Below are 21,041 nucleotides of genomic sequence, written 5' to 3' on the forward strand. Positions count from 1 at the left end.
ACAAAAGTCAAGTGTGTGAGGTAAGATTCAATTTTGTGAGACAACATTGACTTTTGTGAGACAAAATTAACTTTTGTGAGACAAAATTAACTTTTGTGAGACAAAATTGACTTTTGTGAGACAAAATTCAATTTTGTCAATTTTGTTGAGACAAAAGTCAATTTTGTTAATTTTGTTGAGACAAAAGTCAATTCTGTCAATTTTGTTGAGACAAAAATCAATTTTGTTGAGACAAAAGTCAATTTTGTTAATTTTGTTGAGACAAAAGTCCATTTTGTTAATTTTGTTGAGACAAAAGTCAATTTTGTTGAGACAAAAGTCAATTTTGTTGAGACAAAAGTCAATTTTGTGACGACAAAATTCATTTTTGTGACGACAAAATTCAATTTTGTAACAACAAAATTGACTTTTAAGAGACAAAATTGACTTTCGTGAGACAAAATTGACGTTCGTGAGACAAAAATCAATTTTGTTGAGACAAAATTCAATTTTGTCAATTTTGTTGAGACAAAAGTCAATTTTGTTGAGACAAAAGTCAATTTTGTTGAGACAAAAGTCAATTTTGTCTCACAAAAGTCAATTTTGTCAATTTTGTTGAGACAAAAGTCAATTTTGTTGAGACAAAATTCATTTTTGTCAATTTTGTGTAACAAAAGTCGATTTTGTATGCAAATTAGTTCACAGAAACCAAACTAAACTAATTTGAATACAAAATTGACTTTTGTCGCCCAATTTTCAAATTAGGTAACAAAATTCAAGTCTGTGTAACAAAAATGAATTATGTCATGACAAAACTGACTTTTGTCCGCTGATAGATAATTTTGTATGACAAAATTTAAAATTTGTAGTATGATACAAATTTTGTTAAACTGAACTTATTTTTGTTGAACAAAAGTCACTTTTGTCCGTACAAAATTGAATTTTGAGTACAAAACCACAAGAGTCCCATTCGGCGCCCCGTAGCTAAAGGCATGCTGCACCGAGGAGTTAGGGTTAATATTGTCTTGTTCGTCAGGTTAATTCTAATGTGGACCGAATTTAAAATGTGTTTTGGTATTATGAGCAAACTGATGAAAATTATCAACCTGTAATCATTTATAATTTAATTCAAAGTTTTACATCATAGAATACATAATAATCTGTCGCATAAAAACAACCTGAAGGATATCATATTTGTCACATTGATAACTAAACACGCTTTTATACATGTTAACGAGAGAAATTTATGTATTACTGAAAAATTATTACACCAGGGTTTTCGATATCACAAACTAGTCAAAACATTTACTAAATTTTATCATCGGTATAAAGACATCATTCGTAAATATAGCTCAACATGCAGACTTCTAATACGTTCAGGTATTTCACATCCAATTTTTTATGGAAATATTCTTTATAAAGCACAAAGGTGTCAGTATTCACCTCAGAAACTTACAAAACCTTTGAATAGACTTATCAAGAAGGGATATAATTACGATACTGTTGTCAAGTCATTAAAGATTGCATATTTTGGCGTTAATATTGAGTCACTGATAAAGTCTTTGCATCGGAACTAAACACATTTATTTTAAAAACAGTTGTTGGCATGACACGGGTTATGTTCTTCTCATATATGTTATGATGGTATGATACTAAACCCCTAACGGGAAGGATTGTGCCTGATGTTCATATGATGAAATCATAATCTTTCAGTCAGTTTAATTGAAGTCTGGAGCTGGCATGTCAGTTAACTGCTAGTAGTCTGTTGTTATTTATGTATTATTGTCATTTTGTTTATTTTCTTTGGTTACATCTTCTGACATCAGACTCGGACTTCTCTTGAACTGAATTTTAATGTGCGTATTGTTAGGCGTTTCTTTTCTACATTGGTTAGAGGTATAGGGGGACGGTTGAGATCTCACAAACATGTTTAACCCCGCCGCATTTTTGCGCCTGTCCCAAGTCAGGAGCCTCTGGCCTTTGTTAGTCTTGTATTATTTTAATTTTAGTTTCTTGTGTACAATTTGGAAATTAGTATGGCGTTCATTATCACTGTACTAGTATATATTTGTTTAGGGGCCAGCTGAAGGACGCCTCCGGGTGCCGGAATTTCTCGCTACATTGAAGACCTGTTGGTGACCCTCTGCTGTTGTTTTTTATTTGGTCGGGTTGTTGTCTCTTTGACACATTCCCCATTTCCATTCTCAATTTTAATTGTTTGTAAAATGACATTGATATCAATGTGTAGCAAAACGTTCGAAACACGACCTTAAAAAAATTATCTAAGCTAAGACTTAAACAATAATAATCAATTTAATACATAATATTAAGCATACTGATTAATGCATTAGACCTCGTGACCGAGTGAGCTCAGTAGTTAATATAATGTGGTCACTTGCTCTTATACTGTGAGTTCTGACCACGCTCGTGTCAGGGTTTCTTATCGGATCTTAATAAACAGGGATTCATAGTTTTCTTGCCTCCGTTTCAATAGAAATGATTGGTATGTAATATCAAGCGTACAAAACTCATTGCCAATAACAACAATTACAACAAACGAATCTACTGATGTAATTTCTAGTTTGAACATGAATCATTTGACTGATTTGTTACATATATTCTACCATTACTAAATGTCCTTTTAATCATTCCATCGGGAAACACCATTCAGTACTTACTTATCTGTAAGGTATTTAATTGTTCAAGCACAATCATTCAATTGAAATCAAAAGTTGTTGTGTTGGTTTATATTGAGATGTACAGTGATAGTGATTTATGCATATGAGACATTGTTTACCTTTATTTCGGTAAATAAAGCACTTAATGCACTTTTGGATTCTAATTTGGTTTAAAGTGTGCATATGGGGAGTGAGAAAGAAGTATACACCTTTCTGATTACCAATGCTATTTTAAACTCAATTAATCGATATGGTAACGGATCTTGACACCACCCAGTAAAGTTGAGAGTTGGTTGCTTTCAAACATGTTCAACCAAGCCGCATTATATATATATATATGCCTGACTCAAGTAGGTAGCGTGCAATTAAATATATGTCGCCAGCTGTTGTTGGTTTCTGTTTACGTTTTCCATATGGCCAGGCATTACGTCGTTGGTTAGATTCTTTTCAATTTTACTGTGTCAGGTTCGTTTATATATAGCTATAAACGGTATTGGTTTCACTCATTGCTGAAGATCCTTCAGTGACCCGTACTTGATGATATCTTATCGTTTGGCCTATGGATAGTTGTTAACATATGAGCATGTCGAGGAGTTATAACTATACAGAACCTTTCTTTTTTTCCATCATTTAAACGAAAGTAACATAAAAAGTAGCAAAATATCATCTGTACCTCTAATTTAACGAAGAATTTTCTTTGTAACACGACCACGCTACACTGGAAACGCGTACATTTGCTTTGAAATTTCATGCAACGTTGTTTGGAAATTATCAGTAAATGAAGATTTTATCATTCACCATCTCAGAATAGGATGTCCGAGTAGGTCCATACTCAGCAAAACGACGTCAAGGCGGCTTATGCATTTTGTCGCCCCAACCATACATATTTTTTTCAGAATAAAAATCAAATCACTCTAACATATTCATGCTAGGTTAAAGTCATGTAAACAACATAAGGAATTGTGTGAAAATTATGATAGAATTATTCTTATTCAAAATGTGAATTCTTCTTTGATAAGTTTAGTCACAATCTTGTGTGTTGTTGAAAAAGGAAACATAATGGTAAAAATTAGAAAATTTAAGTAAATCGGATGATGAATGAATAAAACAAAATTTATTGCTTCAGACAGTCAGAAACATCCTATATAATGGGAACTTTTATTTTGAAAGAAAACAAAATGCGTTCGACATAGTCACCAAATTTTGAATTATTTAATGAAAGAACATCATCTATATAGCGGAAAGTAGAGTTAAATGATATTGCTAACTTCAAATCTTTCTTCCTAAGAAGTTCCTGTAACAATCTAGCTGTGGATATCAATGTAATTGTTGATGTTAAGCAATCTAGCTGTGGATATTAATGTAGTTTTTGGCATGACACGGGTTATGTTCTTCTCATATATTTTATGATAGTATGATACTAAACCCCTAACGGGAGGGATTGTACCTGATATTCATATGATGAAGACATAATCTTTCAATCAGTTTAATTGAGGTCTGGAGCTGGCATGTCAGTTAACTGCTAGTAGTCTGTTGTTATTTATGTATTATTGTCATTTTATTTATTTTCTTTTGTTACATCTTTTGACATCAGACTCGGACTTCTCTTGAACTGAATTTTAATGTGCGTATTGTTATTGTTTTACTTTTCTACATTGGCTAGAGGTATAGGGGAAGGGTTGAGATCTCATAAACATGTTTAACCCCGCCGCAATTTTGCGCCTGTCCCAAGTCAGGAGCCTCTGGCCTTTGTTAGTCTTGTATGATTTTAAATTTTAGTTTCTTGTGTATAATTCGGAGTTTAGTATGACGTCCATTATCACTGTACTATTATGCATATTTTAGGGGCCAGCTGAAGGACACCTACGGGTGCGGGAATTCTCGCTACATTGAAGACCCATTGGTTGCCTTCGGCTGTTGTTTGCTCTATGGTCGGGTGGTTGTCGCTTTGACATATTCACCATTTCCTTTCTCAATTTTACAAAGTGTTTGTGCTAAACAATTGTCAGTGTATATCAAAGCCTCGTTATGAACATTTTTATTTTGCACTTTTCTTCATAATATTTAAAAAATCGTTACCATTTACAAAAATAAATAAATATATACGAAACAGCAAGCGTTCATGCAAATACTTGTTTTGAAAGAAGTATTGACGTCAACGTGAAAAAACCCTGTGAAATACGACCTTGCTAACTGAGGATAAAATGTTTACGACAAATCAAATATCAATTATCACCGATTCAGTCTGAAACGAAGTTCGACTTTCTGTGCGTATTCCTCTCTATGTAAAACAATGTTTTTATAGTTCCTTTACCAATTACCGATTCCATTTTATAATAAACATACTTTTCTTCCCTTTGGTAATCGTAGAATGGGTCTATTCCTGGCTTAATTTGTAAGATTACATAACACGTCTATTCTAGTATGTAAAGATTTAAGACTACGAAAACACGTCGCAAGTGAGTTGTGCACATTTGAATTATATCGTCAGCCGATGGGTGATGGTTACCAACAAAAGTATGGAGTGTCAATTTCAATAAGGGATGTGACAGTCGTTTTCTGTTCGTTCTAATGGTTGATATAGTTGCCAAAAGTAAGTCAGGAGTAAATATGTATTAATTATAAACGTAATAAGAACTATGCCTCTGTTGAAAAATTAAATACAAATGATTGGAATTTGAATTCATCACATTTGTCATAGAATCTAGATTGAAGTCGTCCTTGTATGTTTATATCGAGAGACGATTAAGACATGAAGCAGACTTACGAATTGCAAGGGTATCTTGAATAACAAGAATCCCGGGATAAATGTCACTGAAACCTTGGGTTATTGATTGACAGGATATTATCAATTAATCAACGGGGAATTAAAGATATTTACAAGATGCTTTCGAACTTTTGTCTTTTGGAAGGGTGTATATCTTTTCTGGGCATATGAGTTCAAATATTTATTCTACTTTTTATTGAAGTATTGATCTACAATTCTTAACAAATTTCGTGTCTTTGTGCTAGCATTTTCATTACTTAATATATTGTTTCGTACTGAACTTATAGTTGTAAGTCATAACGATTTTCATGTTCATAGTTATCAAAGGTACCTGGATTATAATTTAGTACGCCAGACACGCGTTCCGTCTACATAAGACTCATCAGTGACGCTCAGTTCAAAATAGTTATAAAGCTAAACAAGTACAAAGTTGAAGAGCATTGAGGACCCAAAATTCCAAAAAGTTGTGACAAATACGGCTAAGCTAATCTATTCCTGGGAGGAGAAAATCCTTAGTTTTTCGAAAAATGCAATAAAAGCTTCTCCTGTTTCATATTTGCACTTATAATGTTGTATAAGGAAGTGACCAGAAAAAATACCAAAGACCTTGTAAAAACAGTATAGACATATATATTTTGTCAATTGAAGCAATGTTAATCGAAAACAATTTAGTCTAGCCAGCGCTCTGTGTTGTCCTTTATAAGTTTAAGAAATCATAAAATGATAAGGTTTAAAAAAAAAAGACAAAAATCCAAATATTAATTGTGAGCATTTCGTTGGAGAGAAAAGCGAAACGATAAAAAATGTAAAACCTTTTTATTTGTAAAGGAAATTAAATATTAGTGATACCCGTAGTTCAAAAAAAGCTTTCGATAGAATGTTAAAAAGGTCAAGTTTTAGACACTGATCATTCACACTGTTATGTATTTACATAATATAATTGATGCAAATTTGAAGCACGGCAAGTTTAAGTTTTGTAACTATCAATTGTTATTCTTATAAGCCAATTTGGTGTATTTACATTCAAGTATTTACTCATCATAATAAAAAAAAGAAATAAATTAAATAAATTAAAAAAAAAGTATTTACTCATCATCGACTTAGTGTAATTTAAGCATTTCGTATTAACGGAAACATATCGATAAGGGTGCATAAGATTCATTACCTATCATTATAATTAGCCGAAGTTCACATTTGCACTACATCCCTTGAGAAAAACCAAACAAAAAAAAACCCTTTGGTTTCATGAAAGCCTTTTATTCGAGAAAACATTTCTGTTTTCATTCTTTAACAACTAACGCTCAGGATAAAATTCTATTATTATTATCAACGCCATTAGTGAATATCCAACAAATCTATGGCTTCTATGAATTATTTCTTAAATCATAACCTTGATTATTAACAATTTTATGCTAACAATCAAATATCTGGCAACTTATTCTAAATAAGCAAAGGCTGCTGGAAGTTTCTGTAAGGAATATACAAGTACTAATGCATCTTCTTATTATAAAAAAGAGACACTGATACAATCTACAATACTCAGGAAAGTTGAAAATAAATAATTGAAACTTAAATGAAATAAATTAAAGAAATGGACAAACAATTGAATATTTATTTCTGTTACATTTTATTTAGATTAAATACGAACTCATACAATTTAAATAAAGACATCATGTGCGACATGTATTTCGGTTCTTGAAATTTTGATCTTTACCTGGAATGTTTTTATATAGATACAAAGAAATGTTGTGTGATTTCTAATTATCAACTATCCAACAAAGAAATAAGGAAATGATGTAAACAACAAAATGGCGAAAAAAGCTAGTAACTTTAACATGTTGAAGCTCCAAAAGAAACCAGGATAGCACAGGCAGGAAACTCATCAATTGAAAACAAATGTGTTTCGAGTTCCATAGTTTAGGAAGGCATTAACATACATGTACAATTTCCAGGCAAATATTTTCAAAAAATCATTACTTACTTTGAAAGAAGATTGCAATCTTCTGAAGTCTTTTCTGTTGTTTCTTTTTCAAACAAAATTTGTAATCTGCTGATTATAGTGTTTAGCTTTTACATTGATATTAAGACTTTTTCTCATCGCAAATTTTCAATAAAAATGTTTAAGACAGTTTAACAGTTTTACCTGTCAATTTCATGTTCACCGATTTGATTTAAATTCTCATATTTGATTAACCATATGCTTAATCTTATATTCAAATTACAAAAGATCTAAAATAAACAATTAACAATGTAATCACATTTCGTGGGTCTCTTTTGTTGAACGTCATCTTATTAACCATCGAGATGACATCCAGACTGCCGACGGTCACATAACCAGATATGACAATTTCCAGATTTAAGCCAATGGTTGACGGTTTTTAATGCGATCAAAATAGTCACCAAAGATCACCAGAACCTATTCAATGAGACGAAACTATGTATATAACACAGATTTTTCAGAGCTTTGTCATAAAATTTCTTGAGTACCACATGCAATACGAATAAAGAACAGGTTGATAAGAGGAGATAACACAATTGCTCCCACATAACGAGAACAGAAACACATACACCATTTTGTTAAATATCCATTAAGAAATAGGTAAGCCGTATTACAATCAATTATTCTGGAAAGACGATGACACAAGAATGACATGTCTAGTCAAACACTGTTATCTAACAACAAGCACTTATAACTTGTTTTTATGTGTTTTAAAACAAAAATGTTCAATCCGTCTCAATATTTAGGCCTGATTAATATCCCTAGAATTTCATGGCTTTTTCATATTGTCTTCTTGCCAAGATTTTTTCTTCTTCATTTAATAGTAATGTTAGTGATATTAGAATTACCTTTCTTTGAAATGTCGTAATTTGTTTTCATATTTTAGCTTGTGTACTGCATATGTGATAATACATGACATGATCACTACATTTTATCGAGTGTTTTTCTCGTTCTCGTTCAGTTTGCTGTACAAGGTGTTAACACACAGTGTAATGTGTTTGTTTAACTAAGGACATTCAGAAATTGAAGCATCCTAGTACAAAGTACAAAGTCTTAAGAAAAAGATGAGAATAAGCTATGTTTAAAGACAACTCAAAAACATGAAAACCATGTTTGCAAGCAATTGAAACAAAACAACTATATAGTCAGTATATTAATTTACCCTTCCTCATGTATTATGTTCAAGTGTAATTGTTTTGATTGATGCGTTGGCAAAGCATTAGATCTGTTGACCACGTGTTTCGGTTCGCCATGATGATATTGGGATGAAAGATAGACTTATAAACCTTGCTGTACCGACAAAATACTTTTTTTTATTGTGCTCAGCTTAACTTTAAACGTATACTGAAAATTTTCTATCGAACAAATACTAACAACAAGATACATAATTTTGTCTAAATGCCCAAATTGCATGACCAATGTTCATCCACCAGGGTCATTTCCATCCACCAGGATCATGACCAGGACCAACGAATATACAAAGTCAACTCAGTGAGCCTCATAATAATTTTCTGTAAAATGAATACACAGTAATTGGTATATATTTATTTTAAACTGATAATTGACTGATATCGAACTTACAAATGTGCATTTCGAAATGATATATGCAAGGTAAATTATGTTCAGCTCATATTGCAATAAAATTTCTTTAGACGGCGAAAGAATTTTGGACATTAAATCTACCGAATTGCATCAATGATTTCCGGCTATGAAAAAAATTGCACTTGATATTGTTTCAATTCAAACCAAACCCTTTGAATGCCATTGACATATTTAGAAAAGGCTTTAATCAATAAGCAATACGAATTATGGTCTTCTTATACATATTTTTATGGGAGTTTGTGCTTGATATTCCTATGAGAAAGACGTAACTTTTTTTTAGTTTATTTGAGGTCTTGAGCAGGCATGTCAGTAACTGTTAGTTGTCCTTTGTTAATTTATAAATCATTGTCATTTTGTTAAACTTTGTTTGTTACATACTCTGACATTTGACTCGGACTCCTATTAAACTGAGTTTGACTGCGCGTATTGCTGTGCGTTTATTTTTTCTACATTGAATAGAGGTACTCAATACTTTAGTTTTGGGCTTGTTCCTGTGTTGTTTTTAATCAAAGTATATCACCACAATCTGCAAAGATAACTCTACATTTAGTTTAACTAATAAACTGAATAACTCTACATTTGATTAAATATTTGCTTGAAAGGATCAATTGTTTAATTTCCCCACGGATATTTAGTCAACTTACAGGTGTCAGACCACCAATTAATCCCTCCAATTTAGAACGTATGTAAAAGTAGTCCTACTTTGACACAAAATAGTGCTTTTGATGTCATTGTTTACTTAAACTAACCAACAAATTTGCAGAAATGAAACTTTTGGTGAAAGGGAAATATATTTAGACCATTTTGAGCCAAAATTCACTTGTCTATGAGTTTGCATTAAAAATTCAGGATTAATGCGCTACATAGTAAACTAATTTAAGATTTCCAGAAAACCGGGAGTTATTTTGGTAGTACCTGTCTTTTCAAAATCAGAAATTTGTTACAAGACTTTAAACATTGATTGAAAATTGGCATGTAGGAAGGTGATACATGTACAATTCAGGATATACCTGGTTTCCTTGAAGTTAAACTTAAGGTAAAATATTTAGAAAGCTGTGAAAATTGCAAAATTTGGTTGAACAGATAGGGATTTTTAATTGGTGGTCTGACACCTTACATACACCTAGAGGAATGACATTCTCTTATTAGATTTTATTTCACACTTTTCGTTTCTTTTTGTTTATTTCCATTTTTGTACAGTATCTTTAAGGTTATCTTTTAAATATCGTGACAATATTTTTTGTATCGGTAATATCATAGATTGTGATACATTAAAGCATTGCTTAACATATATTGCTATCAAGTTATAATACTAATGGTTCTACATCCATTGGATACAAACGAGTTATATCTCAGCAGGGTATAGGAGTAAGATTTCATCAAATTGTTTTTGGCATATTAAATAAAGTAGTTGAATGCTAATTGATTCTCTTGTATGGGATAACATAATGTGTCCTTAAGTATTGCACAGTTTTTTTTTTATTAACTGTGAATATTTTTCGCAATGATCCTTTCTTTTGCGTTTTACTCATTATTGAAAGCCGTAATGCGATATTTAACTGTTTATATCCACGACAGTTGAACTTTTATGAACAGTTATCTCATGAACATGTTGGTACATCTCCTTATTTTGATATCAAACAAACTCATTTAGCTGTTTTCTGGACAATAGAATGCATTGTTGTATATAGGTTTCCAGATATGTTCAACCTAAGCAATACTGTGTATGTGTATTAAACGTGAATTTAAATATTCATTTGCTTCTCAGTGTTTTCATTTTTGATATGTTATTCAAGCATAATACAATTTGAAATATAAATGATAGCGTTCAAGCCGACATATTTGATTTATTGGTATCAACACTTTGCTTCGGAAATTAGTTTTCCAAGAGTTCACAACAAACCAAAAATCAAAATTAAAAAGACAAATCTTAAGGTGTTTCCTTATGAAATCAAAACTTTATCAAATATTTGCAGGATATGTTATGCTCAAAACTAGGAGTGGATCAACACAAATGATTGAAAAAAATCAATCTACCAAATAATAGAGAATTTCAACAAACCATTTACCATCCCCCAATCTATATGTTAAAAATGTGAACTAAATGAAATAAACAGATCAAAGTTTTTGAACTGTGACAGTTTATAACCATTAATTCTACTGAATGAAACATGCTTTACTTGACCATTGCTGCCCTAGTTTTATATGTTCAATAAACAGGACGTTGATAAGCCATCGATGCGTGCATTTCAGGAATCTATAATTGGTACTTCTAAATGAAATTTCGAAAAACATTTAATAATACTGGCTGGTGAAAACAACAAACGAAAGAACTAAAAACAGGCGCTTACTTGTTAACTATGGTTCTTTTATAATGGGTCATATAGAAATATGTATTATAGAATACGAAGACAAGTAATTGTTTTTACATTCTATTAATGCATTTGTTGACTAAAAAGTAAAATAAGTAACAAAATATTTGTAATGATATAGCAGTAGAAATAGCTTTTTTCATTGAACATTTCAACTATTTCGAAACGTATTGTTCCCTCCAACGGACGCACTAAATTGTCTAAGCTTCCCGACTTGTTCATTCAAGTCAAACATATCATAAAAGTTGCTTTAAGTAGTCTCCATGCACACCATATCCCTGAATCTATATGCATGCACGATGATACGTGTCGTTTTGTGATATGTCATGACATAAGTTCTTGTGATATCTTCCGAAGTCCATTTCTTTTAGCATAATATAGAGCTGTTCTGCAAAACTTGTCCTTTGGGTGCACAGACGCTCCTTCTTTTAAGAGAAATCGCACAAAACACAACTTTTCTTCATTTTCATTGGAACTTGTTCGACATAAGGTTATCAATAGAGATTCATCAGAAGAATTTTTACAATCAATGTCAAAGTTTTCGTTAATTAAAATTCTGGCCAACATAATATATCCTTCTGCAATTGCATTAAACACTTCGATTTGATTTCTGCTCTCTTTTCGCTTTCGTGCCGCGTGACGCCATGTAGAATTCTTTAATTTCCCTTGAAGATATTTGAAAAGCGACATTGTCTTTGGTAGCACAATATTACAATAACAAACCCATAGTTTATTTAATCCCTTTTATAGGAATGACTGTGATATATAGCATGCTGTTTATTAACACTTTCTTAATGACTTTTAAAACAAATAGCTTTCTGTTTTTGTTTACTTCTTTCCTGTTCTTTTGTAAGTTAAAAGATCAATACTTTTTAACACATGATGCTGTGTTATGAACACCTCTTCTTTTTTCATATTTAATTAAACTATTTTGACTATTTGCTTATTCTATTTTTTATCACGTGTCATCAATAATGGCATCTCTATGAAACAATCTCCCGAACGGTTTAAGACAATGCAAGTCCCTAGAGTGTTTTAAAATACAGCTAAAAACTCATTTTTATCGCATTGCTTTTAATTAGATTGAATTCTTTTCTCTTTTACGGGCTTGTTTACTCTTTGTATTTCGTTTTAGAGTTGTTGCTTGTTCTGCATGCTTTTAGCCTATATTGTTAATTTTTAATTCTTTGTTTTAACATGTATTTCGTATTGACCTTTTATTTCATGGTAGGCATTTTTTATTTCAGTATTTGAATCTGACACGATGATATTTTTTGTTATTTTTTTTTTTTTATATTTTATGTTATTGTTATTGATTTGTTTTAATTACCATGTGTATGTACAGCGCCTTAGAGTAATTTTTATTTTTTATATAGGGCGCTTTATAAATTTTCATTATTATTATTAATAAATCACTGCTTGTATATTAACTTGTTATAAAATATCCTTGAAGTAACAAATCTTTATAGCTGAATTGACGATTTTGTAAAGGACTAAAAGTTGATAACACTACATACAACTCGGTTAGATAAAATACGTTCATCACCAATGTTGTCGTGGCACTTATCAGGGAAAGCTGTTTCGAATTATAAAATCCAAACATCTTCTCTGTGCAAGCTCAATATAGGATCATTTGTTGAATAATACATTTCACTAGAAAATCTGAAATTGCATGGACTGACGAAATAGATTATTCAGGCTGGTGAAAGTGTAAACAGAGACATATTTTGTTCTCAAGATCATCAACATTTAACCGGATATAATTAATTCTTTATAACAGTGTGTCTCGTGTCTCATCCAATACCATAAACGATATAAGAAAAAGGTGTAATTTAGATCCTCGTGACTATTTGATGGTCAAGTTAAACAATAAATCAAAATCACAGAATATCAAAAATTTTACATTTGTTTTTTTCTAAAATGAACAGAATATGGAATGTATAACATGTTCGTTGATTTTGGAGTATAGTAAGAATCCGAAACTTTACAAAATTCGTTCCCTGCTATCTTTTAAGGTAATTCTAGGGAACATGTTTCATTTCGAATAGACGATTTCAAACTTATAATGGAACATTAGTTCGATTGTTTCTTTCTAAGCTTAAAAGGAAATCAGGTAAGAAAACGCGTCTAAGATATTTTCTTAATCTCGACTTAAATATTTGAACATGCCGTTTTTCTTCGAATGTATTAAGGTTAATTGACATGATCACAATTGTAAAATATAACTAATTTCATTCTGTTCTTATATACTAGTTAATGAAACGGTCGTTTTGATGGTGACCTTATCTGAAAAGTCATGTAAATAAATCATTCAGACATATTTAGTGTTTCAGTAAATTTGCTGACTTGTCCACTGCTGTGATTTCCAGTACGAAAGCCGACAAGGATCATTCAAAATTCATGATTCATTATTCAAAATTCAAAAATCCTACATTATTCTTTTGGCTTTCCCCGTTCTTATGAAAGCCAATAAGTATTGCACTTTAATATACTACTGAAAGCTATATTATAAAGTTTGTTAAGAACACGAGTTCATTTAAACAAGGCGAAGGGTCCGTAAAACCTTCAAAAGAATCCAATCAACCTGACCATTTGAAACCTCTGGTAACACAGCGTCCTTGAAAGTAGCAATTCTCATTAAAGAAACAAAAGCAATATACGATCATATCGTTTATATATATATATATATATATATTCAATGTACAATCAAAGTTTGAATGTCGTTTCACTCAAAAGGAACGTTCGCTATGGAAAAATGGAAACCATCGCTTTTTCGTAAAGTTTTTGATGTTGACCGAACCTTGTTGTCAGTTTCTGATTGTTCGGACTTCACTGTTCCCTAAGGTATCTTTATCTTAGACTCATTGATGTAGACTTGGATAACCTAAGTCTACAATTGCTAAGTTACTTATCTATGTAGCGAATTAGAGGTAAAGTTTAGATAAATCCCAATTATTTTTATTTAAATTGAGAAGAATTTATTTAGAGTCTGTCTCATAATGATATAGTAACGCCCATTACTCACTGGTGGTAAGCGGATGGTCGTAACTTAAAGTTACGACCATCCGAAGATGGGAGACAACTCTAGGGATACATCTTTCTTTTCCGATTTTCGTGCAGTAAAAAAAATGTTTCAGTAAAACAGCTTGTATCATACATACTAATCGTCTTTGTGTTGATATTGAAACAAAATTTGATACATAAAAACATTCCAATTTTCGTAAAATGATCATTCAATAATTCGAGCATGATGGTCGTAACTAAAAAAACAAAACTGTTCAGGATGGTCGTAACTTAAAATTGTGATGGTCGTAACTCTTTATTAAATAGGACCTAATAAGACAAGTCAATAGTTTTAAACGTGTCTTTCGTTATATGAATATATTATATGATATATTTGTGAAGTTGATTTCATTAAATGATAAAAACTAAAAGAGGTGAAGAGAGGGATACCTGTAAAGTGCGAAAGGAAAGAAAATTGGAACGAATCGAAAAAAAACCCAATACAAAATGAAATGACCAGTCACTGTTACTTAAAATATAATGTATAAAATCAACCAAGAGGCAACTGATTATAAGCTGTTAAGTTTAATAACAATATAAATTCTCAAAGGTGGAGAATTCATTTTAACACACAGCTCTGGTTATGATCATTCTTAGTTACGAATTAAGAAGAGGCGATTTTAACAAATTTGACATCACATGAAATAACAGTATCCTGATTTATTTTCTTTATATTTTGCATATATTGAAAAGAGAAACTTTTTAAAAACTAGTATGTACCTACTAGGTGGAATTTAAAAGAAAAATCTACAATTTAAAATTGATATTTTAAGTCAAAAGAGCATAAGTAAGGAGTCAAAATAATGGTATGGGGATCGTTATCGAGACAAGACCATATCCGCGAATTCGCAGGTCCGTAATCGAATTAAACAACATACATCTTATTCTTAGCCTGGATTTTGAGAAGGCGTATTGTCATTTGGTATATAGTCAAGCTGATTATAAGGTGCAAATTCGAAGTTCAGGTATAATTATTACCCGTGGTTTTAGAAAATTCTGAATACGCCTATTGGTACCATGCTTTCCGTTATACATCTTTGTCTTTCTTATGGAAAATACCATGAACCCTGGACCACACGTTTTTTATTCCCAATTCATAAAGGGAATGATGCATCCGATCTTAATAACCATCGAGGAATTACAATTACTGATTAATTGGGGAAGCCTTTTTAATAAGATACTTGATACACGTCTTTGTAAATCCTTAGATAAATATCATATCATTGATGAGAGTCAAACTGGGTTTACCAAAAAAAAAAAAAAAAAAAAAAAGAAAACACAACCATCTGACCATATGTTCATTCTAAAAATTATCATAAACAAGTATTGTAATACAAAAGAAGGTAGAATGTTTGCCTGCTTTGTTGATTTCCAGAAGGCGTTTGATACTGTCATTCTCCCAGGGATAAAACTTAAGCTATTGGATATAGTTAGAGAGTATGGTAAGAGATCTCTTTAGAACTAAAGTTGGAGTAAAACAGGGAGACAATTTGAGTCCAAATTTGTTTAAAATTTTTATAAATAAACTTCCTGATTGTGTTAAAAATTCCTCTGATCAAGCTGTTGTTTATTCACGACCAGCCTATTCTTTACTATACATATGCTGATGATCTTGCCATTTTTTCAACTTCAGCAAAAGGACTTCAAAGTAAACTTGATGGATTAAGATCGGTGTTTGAAAATTAATCCCAATAAAACCAAGCTATAATAGTATTTAACAAGACAGGCAGACATATCAAACATGATTTTTATTTTAATAACAGGCGTTAAAAGCCTACCATAAGCTACGCAAGGACTTTCTGTCACTGAATCCAAGTTTAAAAAACAGCCTTCATGTTTTTGAGCATACAATAAAACCTATTCTCTTATATAGTACTAAAATTTGGGGATATTTCAACCCTTTAAAAAAAAAAAAAAAAAAAAAAAAACAAATGTAGATCAGGCTTATCCTAAGTTTCTTATAGAAAGACTACGCATAGAATTTTGTAAACATTTACTTGGTGTTACCAAAAGAGAAACACATTTTGCCAATCTTTCTTAACTTTGTAGATTCACTCTGTATTTTGTCATTGCAAAGTCTATGATCAGATACTGACACAGGCTTGACAATTTGGGATCATCTTTCCACTACTAGAGGAGGCATATTTAGAGTCAAAATTACTACACGAGTTAAAAAAAATCCTTCACAGTATGGATCCTTAAACTTCTTTCTAAAGAATATTAAAGGGGTCAGCAATTCACATTGTTTACTATATGCTGATGATAATGTATTTTTTTTTTGAATTTCAGCAAAAGGACTTCAGCAAACAGTATTAATACATAGCTTGTAGCCAGGATAATATTCAAAAGATAGATCTTTATGCTTCAACTCAGCGTGCTGGTCTTTTAAATCTGAATACATTCATACAATATAAACATATAACATAAATATTATTTTCAACCTGCATATGTATGTGATAGTTGCCGCAGTACATTTAGTTCTACCTAGTAATATTATCTTAGCTACAAGGCTGGCTATAAACTACTAATATTTGATCTTACTCTTAATCAAAGCGTGTATCATTGTAAAATATATACCTGCATATATGTATGTAATATTTGCCGCAGTACATTTAGTTCTACCTTGTAATATTATCCTGGCTACAAGCCTGTCTACAAACTACTGATATTTGATCTTACTCTTAAATTCAACGCGTGTAGCATTGTAAAATATCTCAACCTTATTCATACTTTCTAGGTTAACAAGATCGTCATGCAATCGACAAAAAATAAAGACAACACGATAAAAACACCAGGCATTTGTGGATTTTCATTAATCATGATTCACCAAAAGCCGAACATTTGAAAGCCAATTGTTTATAAAAACTGCAATAGCTGATTAAAAATTAAAGAAGGTTGTTCAAAATTGTACGTTCAATAATTTCATCTGCCGACATGATAGCAGGAAATAAAAAGTCGTAAATAAAAAAAAAAATCTGGAAAGCAAATATTCAACAATTTTATGCCTTAACGTACAGTAAAAATATATATTAATACTCAACCCTAACATACTATTTGGCTTAATGCGAGTTGATTAGTTTTCACTGTTTCTCCTAAAAGATGGTCGTTTGGAACATATCAAAAATGTATGATTGATAATTCTTTAACTTAATTTCTGCATACCATTATTAGAGTAATAAATGAAATAATATTTTGTGTAGTAAACTTTATATAACAACTGAGTTTATTAACATGGTTATGCATGTGCACAGTACTTTTAAAATAGCTTGATGAAAGTTCGTCTAAATACTTGAGTTACGGTCATCTTTCAAAGTTACGACCATCTTGTGTCGGTTACGACCATCATCCAAAATACTACAGTTGACATTACGACCATCACAAGTTAAAGTTACGACCATCATGCTCGAATTTTTGAATGACTATTTTACGAAAATTGGAATGATTTTATGTGTCAAATTTGGGTTCAATAAGAATGCACTCACGATATGTGTATATGAGACAAGCGGTTTGACTCAAATGAACCTTTTATTGCACGAAAATCGGAAAAGAAAAACTTATCCCTAGAGTTGTCTCCCATATTCAGATGGTCGTAACTTTTAGTTACGACCATCCGCTTACCACCAGTGATTACTATATTCCTTTTTGAAATATCAATTTTGAATTTTGAATGATCCTTCTCGGCTTTCGTGCCTAAGATTGTTCGCTTGCAGTCGATGTAGCAATTTTGCCAACTCAGTATAATGTTAGTTAATTGAATGAAAGCGAAATGTCTGAACCGTACCGACTACATTGCAGTGGATACATATGTAAAATGTCATTATAATGTATTGATATTTTGAGTTGTTTAGACCATACGACCTTTTGAAATAAATAAATGTTCACTAGTTATAGTTTCGTTCAGTTTACCCTTTTCAGCAATTTCCACTAAAAGTAAATTGAGAAGATTTAAAAAGATAAATATGAGCAACCGAGTCATCAATAGTTATCAAAGGTACCAGGATTGCTTTCAATTTCTTGTCAGAAATTCGTGTTCAGTATTTAAGAGAGGTTACAGTAGGATTTCTGTCTCATACAAATAAAGAACAGGAATTGTATATCACTTGCTGTAATATGCCCAAAAGGTGTTTTACATACTATAACAAATAGTTTTATTAAGAGGTGTTTTACATTCTATAACACATAGTTTTAATAAGAAGATAGTAATTTACCGATTTTCAACTTGAACATTTGTAAAAGCAAAGAAAGCATGTTTTGTTCAAAAAGTAAACTAACAATAAACCAAACTCCAAGGAAAATTTAAAACAGACACTTTTTAATAAAATGACAGAATCCAAATCTCAAACAACCGGCATCTGTCACTGGTTGATAAGCAGTTCAAAGGAGGGGCGAAAGATACCGAAGGGACAGTAAAACTCTTAAGTTTTATAATATTTCACTTTATGTCTATCTATTTCCAATTGCTGATTTCCATGGTTATATATTCGTGTGTGTCCATCCACTCTGATTGCAATGATATTTTCATTTGGAACGATATTTACTCTTAATAATGAGGCAATAACCTATCCACGACTTTTGAAGACTTCTATTTATTTTTGTATCTTAATATGTGTGTGTCTTGTGTGTTAATAAGCTCTTTGAGTTAGTTATGCAACAAAATTTACTCCCACTTATGTGGCAATAACCTATCCACGACAAGTGCAGACTACATTTTTTGTTATATTTTAGTCTGTCTGTCTTGTATGCAAATAAGCTTTTTCAATTAGTTATTTAAAAGTGTTTACTCCCACGTATGTGGCAATAACCTATCAACCACATTTACGACCCGCACTGACTTGTATATCTCTGGTGTGAAAAAACGCTAACTGATTTATTTACGTTGCATCATATTAGTCTTTTCAGAGAGAAGAATTTCAAAAGTTTATTACACTTCTTCTTGCGATGTATATTTACTCTTTCCATATGCCCGTTTCTATAGTAATGTTTAATATTACATACACACGTAATCTATACAAGTAAATTATTCGACGATTGCTTTTGTGCCACATATTACTTACAAATTAAGTAAATAGATAAAAAATTGTTTGAAAGTTGGGCTGCATCTGTAAAAATTTTCCAAACAATCCCTGAGATATCTTCATTAGTACGACGATGTTATTCAAAGAACTACACAATTCAGGTTCGATCTATCTGAAATAATGATCCTTTGAGTTCACACATTATTTAGAGTTAGCAAATAGACAGCATGATAAGATACTTGATTTTGTAGTTGATATTGACCCCCCCCCCCCCCAAATTTCGCTTCGTGAGCTTCCCAAGTTAGAGGCATGTGATTGAATAGTTGTCGTGAGTTGCTGTTAGTCATAATCGTTTTTCGTTAAATATGTTATAAATCAGGTAGTTATTTCTCGATAAAATTGTTTCACATTCTTTCATATTGAGTCCCTTTATACCTGAATAAACAGTATAGATTTTATTCACTTTTGAAGGCAATAAGATGAACTAATATAGTTCATAGGGAACGCTAAATTAATAAGTTTTCCGATGAAATAGCAACGTAATTAGTGCTACTCTAGTGGTATGTTCTACTCTCAAAGCTCGTAGATTCGGTCAAATCGATCTACTAGTTCATAAAAAAGTTTTATTTACTTTTAATAATGAGGCAATAACCTATGCATGACATTTGAGGACTTCAATTTATTTTTGTATCTTAGTATGTGTGTGTCTTGTGTGTTAATAAGCTCTTTGAGTTAGCTATGCAACATAATTTACTCCAACCTATGTGGCAATAACTTATTCGAGATTAGTGCAAACTACAATTTTTTTTTATATTTTAGTCTGTGTGTCTTGTGTGCAAATAAGCTTTTTGAATTAGTTATGCAAAACTGTTCACTCCCACGTATGTGGCAATGACCTATCAACGACATTTACGACCCGCACCTGGCTTGTATATCTCTGGTGTGAAAAAAAGCTGACTGATTTATTTACGTTGCATCATATTAGTCTTTTCAGAGAGAAGAATTTCAAAAGTTTATTACATTCTTCTTGCGATGTATATTTACTCTTTCCATATGCCCGTTTCTAAAGTCATGCTTAATATTACATACACACGTAATCTATACAAGTAAATTATTCGACGATTGCTTTTGTGCCACATATTACTTACAAATTAACTAAATAGATAAAAAATTGTTTGAAAGTTGGGCTGCATCTGTTAAATTTTTACAAAAAACCCTGAGATATCCTCATTAGTACGACGATGTTATTCAAAGAACTACACAATTCAGGTTCGAATTATCTGAAATAATGATCCTTTGAGTTCACAAATTATGTAGAGTTAGCATGATAAGATACTTGATTTTGTAGTTGATATTGACCCCCCCCCCCCCCAAATTTCGCTTCGTGAGCTTCCCAAGTTAGAGGCATGTGATTGAATAGTTGTCGTGATTTGCTGTTTGTCATAATCGTTTTCGTTAAATATTTTAAAAATCAGGTAGTTATTTCTCGATAACATTGTTTCACATTCTTTCATGTTGAGTCCCTTTATTCCTGAATAAACAGTATAGATATTATTCACTTTTAAA

The sequence above is a fragment of the Mytilus galloprovincialis genome, chromosome 3, assembly GCF_965363235.1.
Source record: "Mytilus galloprovincialis chromosome 3, xbMytGall1.hap1.1, whole genome shotgun sequence".
Taxonomy (NCBI): Eukaryota; Metazoa; Mollusca; class Bivalvia; order Mytilida; family Mytilidae; genus Mytilus; species Mytilus galloprovincialis.